Here is a 12,986-nt window from a genome sequence, read left to right on the forward strand (position 1 = left end):
CTCTGCCTGCACTGCCTGTTGCTTTGACCCCAGGTATGTAAATTCATCTTCCTTCGCTCACACTTGATCTACTCCTTGAAACCTTACAGTTACACTTGTCTCCCTCTCATTTGCTCATGTATTCTGTCTTGCTTCTACTGACGTTCCTCATCTCTTCAGTGCATACCTCCATCTTTTAAGGCTCACTGCCACCTGCTCCTTACTCTCACTATAGATCACAATGTTGTCTGCAAACATCACAGTCTCCTGCCTTACCTCATCTGTCAACCTGTCCATCACTCTTATAAACAAGAAGGGGCTCAGAGCCGATCACTGATGTAATCCCAACCCCACCTTGAATTTGTTCTGTCACTCTTACTGCACACCTCACCACTGCCTCATGTATGTCCTGCACTATCCTCACATACTTCTCTGCCACTCCTGACTTCCTCATGCAGTACCACAGTTCCTCTCTTGGCATCCTATCAGATGCTTTCTTCAGCTCTACAAAGACACAGTGCAACTTGTTCTGACCTTCTCAATACTTCTTCATTAACACTTTCAAAGGAAACATTGCATCTGTAGTGTTCTTTCTTGGCATGAAGCCACACTGCTGCTTGCTGAGCATCACCACTCTTTGTAATGTAGCTTCAACAACTCTTTCCCATAGATTCATGGCATGGCTCATTAACTTTATCCCTCTATAACTTTATCCCTTCATCCACTTTTTGCAATATATTGAGTACTATGGTGGCATTACAACATTGTAGGCAATTTAAAAGTAAGAGGGAAACAAAACATGCTGGGAGAAGGTTTTGCCATACCATATGTAAATGAGACCAGGGATGTTTCTAGGGTTGTTTCTCACTTTGGGTGAAACACAAAAATCATAAAATGGGTCAAAATTCAGCAAGTGCAGTTGCATACAAGTACCCCATGCCTACTACCTTGTAAACATGCACTAGGAGACATGGCTGCCCCGTAACAATAAGAAAAACAAGATTCAACCGGGGAGGTAATGGAGCTAACAAAATGCAGGCTGGCTACAAGCGTAAATATGTTTTATTCTCATGAGAGTTAGAAGCAAACAACAATGTTGCACACATCCTGAATTTTAAGCTCATCTTTGCAACTGGACCAAACCACAATAAGTCATATGAGGAGGATTCCATTTTTCAAAGCCTAAAATGTATTGTTTTGCATGTATAGTTATAAAAAAAAAGTTCCAGGACGTAATTTTATATTATTATAATATAGTCTTATTAACGATGCATTGAGGAGGGTTACATTGTTATTTACCTGGAAAAAGAGGAACTGGACTCTCCCAACTTTAAGGGAGGGGTCGTACAAATAAAGGCCCTTCCTGGTTAGGTACATCCCATATGTGTGGTCCTCCAGTCCTCTCCTCTGCCCTGTCAGTGTTTGTTGTTGTGCCTCTGTTTCTCTCTCTCTCCTCCTCCTCACTCCTCCCCTGCCTGGGCGGTACTCTTTTTCGCAGTTTCCCACCTTTGGCCAACACACCTGGCTACAATTTATTCACCTGCTGCTCATCATCTTCATTTGGGCCTACTTAAGGTGGCGGCTGGGTGATGTTCTTCACTGGATCGTTGTACTTATCACAGTTAGTGTAGCCCCAGCTCTCTTTGTAATTCCTGAATCCCTCATTGTGCTATGCTGATTCTCTAATGTGTGTTAATAATTAACAATGAAATATGTTACATGAATTCTAGGTATAGAACACTCTAGAGGCTAGTAAGTGGCAACATGACAAACTAAAACACTGGGAACATGAGTGAGAAAGAGTATTTTTTTCAAAATTGGCACAAGCAGAGCTGATAAACAAGGTCCCCAAAATGGATTTTTACTTTGGGGCAAGTTGACTTATTTCCACTTGTTGCTGTTTTGCATGGATATAAACCATTGTTAAAGAATACAACAGTGATACAGTTATATTTCATCAGCACAATATGTTCCTGGGGCAAGATGTTATTTAGAGTCTCAAGTGTGATTCCAAACTCCATTTGGTGCTCAAAACACTGCACGGGGGGAAAGATGAATGAGACATGTCCTCAGTGTGTCCCCAAAGGTTGTATACAGGTGTCCCACATGCACTCTTTATCTGCATTACGGTTTCCTGTTAACAGTTTCTCCCCGTGGATGTATTTATTATGATTATGTACATTGTAAGGGATTAATATTGAGGATAGGATTAAGCAGGCATCAGAAACCCAATTAAGTACCCCTTCATCTTTGCTAGCGGAGCTGTGTCTCCGTTTCACAGTGTGAGATCGCTTCTCCTGTTCGCTCAACACCTACTGCCCTCTGTTTGTTCTGGCCCTCCTTCTACCAAACCCTCTGTCTCTGCATTTTAAATGTGCACACATCCGCTCTTGATCCGTTTCCTTTTCGTTTATCTATCCAGCTCCACCCATTTCCTCCTGCCTTCACCTTCATCCCGGTTTTCCTCTGATCTTTTCCTCCCACTGCCTTACTCGTCCTTTCAAATTTCATGTCTCTTTGAGGTAGACAGCAAATTTGCCATTTTGCCCCCAAACATACAACCCACACTATTAAACCACATCAATGATTCATTCCCGAACCGAAACTTCAATTACACTGGTAAAAGACTGCGGGAGAACATAGTGGTTCAACTGAGGGGTGAGCCAACAACGACTGCCAATTTGAGTAAGGGTGAGTGCTCTTCTGTGAGGAGAAATGGTTTATGTCTATGCATGTGTGTGTGTGTGTCAGTGTGTCATTGTGTGGCTGTGTGCAAATGTAATCCTAAGTAATCTGGCAGTACAAACCCAGGTAGCACAGAGAGTGCTGAAATGCTGGGAAGCTGTGTGTTAGTATTCCTGGCACAGCTCTAAAGGCATTAATATCACCTTTTAGCACAATATTCACAAACAAGTAGCAAGACAGTGACACGAGAGGAGAAGAACGGTGCAGAAGAAAGAAAAGAAAGAATGCAACAGAAAAAAATAAAGACAATCGATTGTAGCAAAGCTGGAAAGGCTGTAGGGAGTACACAAGTGTGGAGAAGTGCGAATGTTTACGTGAGATTTGGGCTTGGCATGCGTTGTGTCTTTGGAGTTGAAACAAATTAATGACATGAGTTCATTTCTCTGACTTCCTCTCACCCTCTGCTCTCTCCACTGTACAAAGACAGTGGTCTATGGAGAGAGACTTATCTAGAAGCAACAGCAGCACTCTGCATGTGTATGTACGCCCAGTGTGTGTGTGTGTGTGTGTGTGCCTCTATTTAAAAAGTGAGTGTGTCTGCTTTTGTAATTGTATATGTGTACAGTCTGGCAACATTCTGCACATGTCTGGCAAATCCACATAGTGTGTGTGTGTGTGTGTGTGTGTGTTTCATTCTGTGAATGCGTTTTCTTGATTTATTTTAAGTCATGAGTATATATTCTGATACATTTATATGTAAACTCATTGGACACTTTATTAGGTACACCTTGCAAATGTTAGGTTGGACCCACTTTTGTTTTCAGAACTGACTTAACTCTTTGCGGCACAGATTCAACAGGGTGCTGGAAACATTCCTCAGAGATTTCAGTCCATATTGACATGATAGCCTCACACACAGTTGCTGCAGATTTGTCAGAGGCACATACATGATGAGAAGCTCCCATTTCACCACATCCTAAAGGTTCTCTATGGGATTGAGATGTGCTGATTGTGGAGGGAACTCACTGATGACAGTGAGTTCCCTCCACAATCAGCACATCTCAAGATACCAGAGATGATCTGAACTTTGTGAGTTTTATTCTGCTGGAAGCAACCATCAGAGGATGGTGTTTAAATGAATATAAACTAATGCTAAGGGACCAAAAGTGTGCCAAGATAATATCCCCCACATCATTACACCACGACTCTGCACCATTGATACAAATCAGAATGGAGCTGTGCTTTCTTACGCCAAATTCTGGCCTTCCTATAGTAAATGGACTGGTTTTTATATTGTGCTTTACTACTCAGCTTAAGCACTCAAATCACTTTATAGTACAAGTCTCATTCACGAATTCTCACACACACACATTCGTGAATGCACTTTTTTTCTATGCCTAAGTGCTTCTATCTAACATTGACATATTCATCAGATTCAGACTGTGATGAATGCACAGAGAAACTAGGATTCAGTATCTTGCCTAAGGGTGCTTTGGCATGCAGATTGGAGCATCCACGGATTGACCCACCAATCTTCCAATCAGTTGACCACCTGCCATAGCCACTGCAAATGTTCAAATGTCACAGCAGAAATCAAGACCCATTGAAGCAGGCAAAGTTTTAACAATCTTTTATTGTCTTTTGTCAAGCTTGTACAATAGGGGTGAAACCTGGCATAGGCTTCTGGTATTGTGGCTCATCCCCTATAAGGTTCAACGTGCTGGGCATTCAGAGATGTTGTTCTGCATACCTTGGTTGTAATGAAAGGCTATTTGAGTTACTGTTGCCTCCCTATCAACTTGAAGCAGTCTGGCCACTTTTCTATGCCCTCTGGCATCAACAAGGCATTTTCACCCAGAAAACTGCCACTCACTGGATATTTTCTATTCAAATACACACCAACAACTATAGCACATACAAAGTCACAGAAACAAAGTTTCTTCCCCATTCTGAGGAATGGTTTGAACTTCAGCAGATCGTCTTGAGTATGCCTGTCTGCCAAAGTGACTTGAGTTGCTCCCATGTGATTGACCAATTAGTTATTTATGTAAACAAGCAGTTGAACAGGTGTACTTAAGAAAGTAGTGAGTGAATATATATGGAAAACACACTAGATCTTTGAAAAGTCTAAATCTTTATCTTTAAAGCAGCTGAGATTTGCTGGGTTGTTATTTATTTTTATTTTTTTCAAACATCTAGGTATTTCTGTATTGGTATGTCAGTGCTTTTGTTCACTCAGTCCACAGCTATGATTCATAATTAAACATTTCAGTATTTGTACCTAAGACCTATTTTCATTTAGCGTACATGATTTAAAATGAATTTTTATAATGCCAAATGTTTCTGATAACCTCTAGATTATAATTACTTCAGTGGGTTTTTCAGACAAAAATGTAGAAACGGTAATGTTATGAAATAACATAGAGTCTTCGCACTGCATTTGGGGCAAACAAATATTGCTTCCCTCAGGCTGAATTGTGAAAACGTTCCATGGAGATGCCTTAATTTTTTATCTAGTAACATCACTGAGACAAGACTTTATTTGTGCAACAATGTGGTTTCTGTCTAAATACCTGCAAAAACAGTTGGATTCGCATCAGTGTTAACAAGGCTTTGTGATTATTGTTAATTAGCCAATACTAGCTAAAGTAAACAATGAACAAGGCAATATTAGAGATCAGCATGATCAACTTTCTGCCCTTACCGAAGTCAGGATGCAGATTTCTGTCGTTGTTTCATAAGAAATCCAAACAAGGAAATGCTCTTAAGTAGTAAATTATTTCACACTAAAAAGATTTTAATGATTCAATGTGAGATTGAAGTATGCAGAAGTAGAGTTCAAAAATACTTCAATTCATGTATATTTTACAAAAGGTGTACATTTTTTATACATATGAGCTGAGAACTGAATTACACTTGTTTTTCTATCACACTAAGTTTGCATTTCCCATTGTGCCTTCTGGTCTGCTATCCCTCTGTTCTTTTCCAAAGAGAATTTTGGCTGATCAGCGAATCAGAATACATTTGTGTCCTCTAAAAGACCTTGCACCCTCAGAAACAGAACAAAAGAAAAAGAAAAGAAAACACTCACTGTAGCTGTAGCTCTGCACAGAAATTGAATTCCAGAAATAATCACTTACTCCTGCAAATATAATCTAGAATCACAGTAAAGCGATATTCCGCCACACAAATATCAATCTTATCTTAAGCCAGCCTAATAAACTGTCATCTACGCTGCCACCAGTTTTTCATAACAAATCCCTCACCAGCACCACAACTCATTAGCATCTTGCCTGAGGTTTAAAAAAAAGACGAGGGAAAAAAAGGACATCTTTAGCCCTCCTGTGACAACAAATGTGGCTCAGTTTTCATGATCGAACTCACAAACACATTAAAACCCAGATCTTCGAGGTAAGAAGAATATTTATTTATTGTTGTTCATGAATTCTGAGGAAAAAGTAGGATGACTAATGGCAGGATAGTAGTAGATTCAGTCAAGGACCATCTGTGGTGGATAGCTGCACTGATTAGCCCAAATAGTCTCCCAACCTGCTGTGGGCATAAGCAGCTGCCAGAAAAACATGCACACATGTAGCCCGAGTCAGTGTGACAGTGTGTGTTTAAGCTTGTATGTGTGTGTCTCTAAACACGGTAACACACATCAAAATCTAAGCATCTGTGTATTCAGGAGAGAAGAGATGTGTGGGAATGTGTGTTTTTCTTATGCGAATGTATGCATAGATGTGTGTAATTAAGTGTGTGTTTGTATTTGCGTCCGCTTAATCACCTCCCTGTGAGACACCGAGGGTTTGTACAGGTGATTGAGGTGAAGTGTTAATCAGGACCTCTGGAAAAGTTTCAGTGAATATATTTGTGCAAGACAGAGGAAATATGCACCCACTGCCCAAGTGAATTATCGTTTGTGCAGCTGCATGCATGAATATAAGTGATTAATATGTGCATAATGTGCTGTTTTCCACATCAAATTGTGCAAGACTGCATATGCACATTGGTATCCACAAACACGTTTGTTCTTTAGTCTCCGTACTGTAAATCAAACCCATCTGGTTGTGTAAAACAGTCTCTTCTAGAGGATTAGAAAGGCCTAATTTGCCTGCACTTTTGTTTCCTCCAAGGGTCTCAATTGACATTCAGAGAGGAGGGACTCAGTTCTAATTAGGTTGGCTCACACATTCCAAGATTCAACCAATCAATGATTCGCTAATGGGCTGTCAGTCAAATGACAAGGCCTGGGACAGGTCAGGGTCGCTAGAGGAATGCCTTAATTTCTCAGCAGAATGGGACAAAATAGGCCAGATAGGAGTCCGGCCAATGAGGGCAATTACAGAAAATGATGAGGTCCAATAGTAGGACATGAGGCATAATGAGCCACGGGATGGTGGAGGGAGGGCTGCTGTGAGCTTTTTAATCATTTAAACTTTCCCAAGGTAGAAGTTTGAGCTTGCCTGCAGCTCTTTTTGCTTTTATGTTCTTTGCTGGTCTTTGATTTTCACAGCACGTTCAGATTAACGTCTCAAGCGCATTACAAGCTCGCTGTTATTATAAACACCAACAGAAAGACACACGTGTATCAAGTGACATCTGCAGATTTTCTGGTGTCTTTTATCTCCGTTGATGCTTAACACCTGTTGCCGATGTACATAAAAGACAAAGACGAGACAGATGCAATTTTGTGGTAGGCCAGGACTTGAAAAGCTTGTTGGGTTTTGTTTCATCGCTGTCACGAGAGAAAGAAAATGTTTGAATTGGAAAGTGGATAAAAAGGTAGAATTAGCAGAATCCAAGGATGAATGTACCATAGAAATGATTGTATAATCTGCAGAGGAAGCTGTATTGCATTTGCTCAAAAACTGAGCGAGCTGTCAAAGAAAAGACACGTTTTGTGTCATCAATAATATGACACACAGATTGTTGGGTGCAAAATGCGATCAAGACTGCTGGCATTTATTGCATTCTTTCTTACTTTGTCACAAACTGAGTTTGATTGGCTACTGAAAATTCCCATGGCATATCTGGTCTTTGACAATTGGACATGACTGCATTATGAAAACATTAGTTCAGTAGAAATGAAATGTTAATTTAATTGTGACATTACTGGAGGGAAATGTTTGACAGCTCATAAGCAAGTGTGACAATTAAACACAAATGCTGCTGAAACAATAGTTACTTTGCATATTTTATTTAAATGTTCAAAGTACTTTTTGGCTGCGTGAGAACAGAAGCAGCACTAATGTGTATTTTCATATTAATATTAGATTATATGTGAAAGGGAACGCGCAGAGATTTACTCACCTCAAAAGTGCTTTTTGGTAACAATTTCTTTTGTTTCTTTGCACCAGAACTTTAATCTTGTAAAATCAATTCTCTCAGCTTATCTAATATGCATGCGAAGGGGGAGGGGGTCATCATAAAAGCTAGAAAGTGATAGTACAAAATCTATCATAGCAACAAAACACAGACATACAAAGTTAACAACTTCTAGGTGAACATAAAGGGTTCTTCACTGGACTCAGTAGACTTCATTTGCACATTAAATGCAACTATACAACACAAAATACTTTTGATCTAATTTATTATAATACAAAATAAGGAAAATATAAAGATGAATGCACACCATTATATACATGATGTTACAGCAAACAACTGACAGAGGCAGAAGCTGAACTTAATACGCAGATGTCAGAATGAATGAAAAGCTTAGAAATGCCTTCAACACCTTCATCCTCTTACCAAAAACATTAAAAAGAAAAAAGCAGAAAAACAGGGACAGGGAAATGCTAGGCAGGAGGAGGAGAAGTGACTAGTTGCAGTGCCACTTTGCTGAAAAAAGTAATGAGTTTTTATGGGAAATGTGATCTTAATTTAGAGATGCACCAACACAGACCGACCGCAGGAAAATAGAGGCTACAGAAATCCTTTCAACCATGGTTTCATTTAAGTGGGATAATTAGGCTACAGCAGGCTTTAAGAATTAATTTGACAATGATATACAACGCATAACGTTTGCTAACGGGTTTCTCCAGTTCAGTTGCTTATCCAGTGTCTGTAAAACATATAGGATCTGCACTGAAAATGCTCCAAAAAATAATGTTTCGATACGTCTATCTACTTTATCACACACTGCTATTAAAAGTCTGTTTGGTCTGAAATTCCACACGTTCAGTTTCTCTCTCTTAGAAAAAAAATGCTTATGTTTCTCAAGAAGCTTAATTTCTTAATTTTCATCATTATGCTCTTCATTTCATCATCATATTGAAGTCTTTGATCCACAATATTTGCCCATTTTCATACAGTCTTTGCAGATCCATTTAAAAGTCTCAAAGTTGCATTTTATGACTGTTTCAACTGAGATTTACTATCTCTCAGATCGAAACAAATATAGAGCCAACTGTCTTTGATCAACCTGATAAGTGAGCAAAGTGTTTGTGCGTTTTCATTTCATGCCTGAGGGGTATGTGGGTTAATTACATTTTTCGCTCATTTACAGGCTAGAAAGATTAGCTATACCTTGCAACTGTTCAATTACAATTTCCTTAACTGTGGAAAAATAAATGTTCCCACTGTTTTCTCTCTAAGACAGATATTCCCCTGGCACAGCAGTATAGACTCAGCCCATATTAAACATCGGTGGATCGGTTTCTTCACGGCGTGACCGAAAGAGGAAAAAAAAGAAAACATCAGGCTGCAGAAGATGTACATGTTGAGTTCCACAGGTTAATGTCCCTCCTGGCTAACAGTGAGCTGTGATAATAGGTAAGAGCTGTGCCCATTACTCCCATTGTCATAAGGGAGGCTGTACTGTGCTGAGCTGGCAGTGCTGGGTGCAGGGGATTACATTAATATAGGCCACTATGCCTCTCCCCAAGCGTTCGCAGCACTTTGCAATGTGTAGAGTGGGTGAGAGGAGGATGAAGAGGAGGGGAGAGTGGGGAGACAAAGCTCACCTCAGAGTGGGAACACAGGCCAGCTGGGTAATAATGTGAGGTCTTGTATGAGGCTAATATGAGCTAATCTGTGTCTTCTATGATCTATTTCAATCTAATCAGCCTCTTTTCCATGTAGGCCATTTGTCACTGCATTAACATGGGACTTGCTAATGAAGTTGACAACAGGCAGGCTCAGTTCCTGGCCACGACTGGCCCAATGTAATTATAGCTTCACAGAAGCACTTCCGCTCCGTCCAACTACTGCTACTCGTCCTCTAAGTCTTTAACAGCCTGAGCTCCTTTCACCTTTATCAACACACACACACACACACACACACACACACACACACACACACACACACACACACACACACACACACACACACACACACACACACACACACACACCTGACAACAGCCCTTAACAGTTATTTATGGTATTAAATTCTTCTTTGCTGTTTAGGATATTGCTCAGGATTATCTAATTTACAATACAAGATCAAGTAAACATCCCTTAAAATCTTTGCTGCCCTTCAGTGGAAGTGTAAGCTAGCTTTAAATAAAGCAACAACAGTATGACCACTTTATAAAGTAGATGTGGAAATGTGTTAGTTATTAGTTTTTGGTATAGGCGAGAGAAATGAAAACATCAGCTTTAATTTAGAACCATATCTCTGACCACCTGCTAAATAAAAGACCATTATTAAGTCTCATTTAAAGACGGTCTTTGCCAACTCCCGAGAAAGATATTTGGGACTTTAAGCATTGAATTTGTCACCCTTTCACAACCATCTGCTAACATTTGGTGAGGGTGGATCATTTGCAAGCCTGCAAATGGAAATAAGTTGATCTGTTGAACCAAAACAATAGAAGTTCAGGCTGTAAAACCAAAACGATGAACTGAAATAAATTTGTATGCATTGTACATGTATTAAAAACTTTTAATACAGGTTATATTTCTATTTATTGGCCATGATTAACAATTGTTAAAACTCCACAGCCCTTTGAGCCATTGTAAATATAAAATCTCTCCTCGGCGCAGCTTTGAAAACTCATAATAGTGCTTTGGATGGGTACTGCACCAAAGCTGCAGCTGTGTTTTATTTTCAGCTTTACTGTAAGACATTCATTAGTGCTCAAGAAGCTCTGATCAGCCAATGTTGACAAGAGCAATTACATTACAATTTGACCATCAAGCATAATAAAGTGTCATTCATGTACTGTACACTGTAAACCTGACAAAACTTGATTGCAGGGTCACTCTTTGTCTCACTTAATCACTGAGTCACTCAAACGCTTAATCACTCTTTTTTCTCCACTTCATTCCATTTTCTCTTCTTCTTTTGTCCTATCTTCATTTTCATCCTCCTTCCATCTTACTTTTTCTCTCTGTTCTTCATCTCTGCCCACATTTTATAGCCTCCTCCTATTTTTAATGTCTGATTTACTGTTCTCTTTTCCTTCTTGCCTGTTTTTCCTTTATTCACTCACTCACCACCTTTTCTACATCTGTTCTTTTACCTGCAACCCTAATCCATCCTTGTCACTTTGTATCTGGCTTCCTTTTGTCCTGCTTGCCTCCAACACCTTTGCCAGCTCCTTACTCCTCTTATACCTCTGTGTCCTGGTCTCACCCCCTCTAATGATACACTCTTTTCCTTACTTTTCTGTTTGTGCTTTCCCTTTACTTTCATTTGCTTTTGCTGTTCCTCCCTTCCTTTCCCTTTTACTCCCCCTCTTCCCCAGCCAGTCTTGCTATATATTTCTCAATGCCTCTCTGTGTCTCTTCTTCTTTCTGCTCACTCTGAGCGATGGCTCTATTGATTCTTTCTGTGATGATATTGCCCAAGGACAACCATGGGGCAGAAAACCTCTTTAACTTACCTGAGTGTCTGTGTGTACAGTGTGTGTTTAGTATCTGTGTATGCATGTGTGTATGTGCAACCAGAGGCAAGTTTAACTTTTAGGAGCCATCACTAATCACATGTCACAAAACAGCCTCTAGCCTTCATGGGTCCACTCTGTGTGTGTTGTGCAGGTTTTAAGCCCTGCTGAGTGTCTGCAGGTATTAGTGTGTTTTCATACAGATGAAAGAAGTTGTAGAAGTGAAAAGTTTTCTCTTCTAATTTTTCAAATCTCATGTTGGGGTGTGGCCACAAATCACCAACTGGCTTCATGGCCACACATCAAAAGCTATCAGTCTGTGTTTGTGATAATTTCTCTCTACTCTCCAAACTCTTGGAAAGCCTTCCGTACTGTTGGCTTCCACAACAGGTGGATGACTGCCGTCATAGATGCAGATGCTTCTCAAGCAGCCAGATTGTGCCTGTGAGCTTCCTGCAATCAGGATAACACACGCTAAGTCACATGCAGGCATGCACACTGATACACAAACATACTAAGACATGATACATATTGCAATGACAAAGCTCAAAGGAAGGACATAGAGAGGAGGAGCACACATGGCTACTTTAACGTCATCTAAATTTCCACATTTATAACATAAGTTTGGGAATATACAGTGCAAAAGTCTTGAACCATCCTTCAGTTCTTTATATTTTGCGTCCAAGGAGACAGAATTTCTTGACATCTTTTAAAAAGTGTTTTTGAGCAGTAGTTCTCCTGACTTCCTGAAGGTCTCTTAAAATTTTTATTCATACATCGGCTGGTTTTTCGTTCATTCTGTCTTTGTACCTGATCATTTTCTGATGAATGAACTTAACACTGACTTGCAAATCATTCGAGCATAAAAAAGACACCTAGCTCAAGGGATGAACCAGTGTTGTATCTGCACATAACAGGCAGCTTAATAAGAACCACTTTTAAATAATTTCTTTAGACACTTTGTTATTAGCAACCTGTTGTTATTTATTCAGATTTCTTTAGCCGAATCTATGAAAAATTCCAAGGATAATGCAGGTTGACAGGCATAAAATAGTATTTTTGCACTAACAAGGTGATTCCCAAAGAGCTTTTTGCCCTAAACTTGCCATATCTGGGCATGATGTGCAGTGTGTCTTTAAAAAATTCAGGAAACTAGACAAGTGGAGGACAAAAGAAGAAGTGGCAGGCCTAAAAAACTATCTACAGCAGATGAACAATATCTGAAAGCCATGTCCTTAAAAAAAGAGAAAAAATCTGACACAGACCTGAGAGATGCATCTGGCCCTTCTGCTGATCCATCTACTGTTCATCAAAGCCACATCAGAAATGGTCTCAGTGAAAGGGTGGTTGTCAAGAAGCCATTCTTAAGGAAGGGAAACAGGGAGAAAGGCTGAAGTATGTCAAATTACACAAAAACTGGACTGAATATCAGCGGCAACAGGTCTTATGGAGTGATGAATCCAGATTTAACATTTTTTGCTCAAATCATAG

This window comes from Oreochromis niloticus, linkage group LG19 (assembly GCF_001858045.2).
Source record: "Oreochromis niloticus isolate F11D_XX linkage group LG19, O_niloticus_UMD_NMBU, whole genome shotgun sequence".
NCBI classification, from domain to species: domain Eukaryota; kingdom Metazoa; phylum Chordata; class Actinopteri; order Cichliformes; family Cichlidae; genus Oreochromis; species Oreochromis niloticus.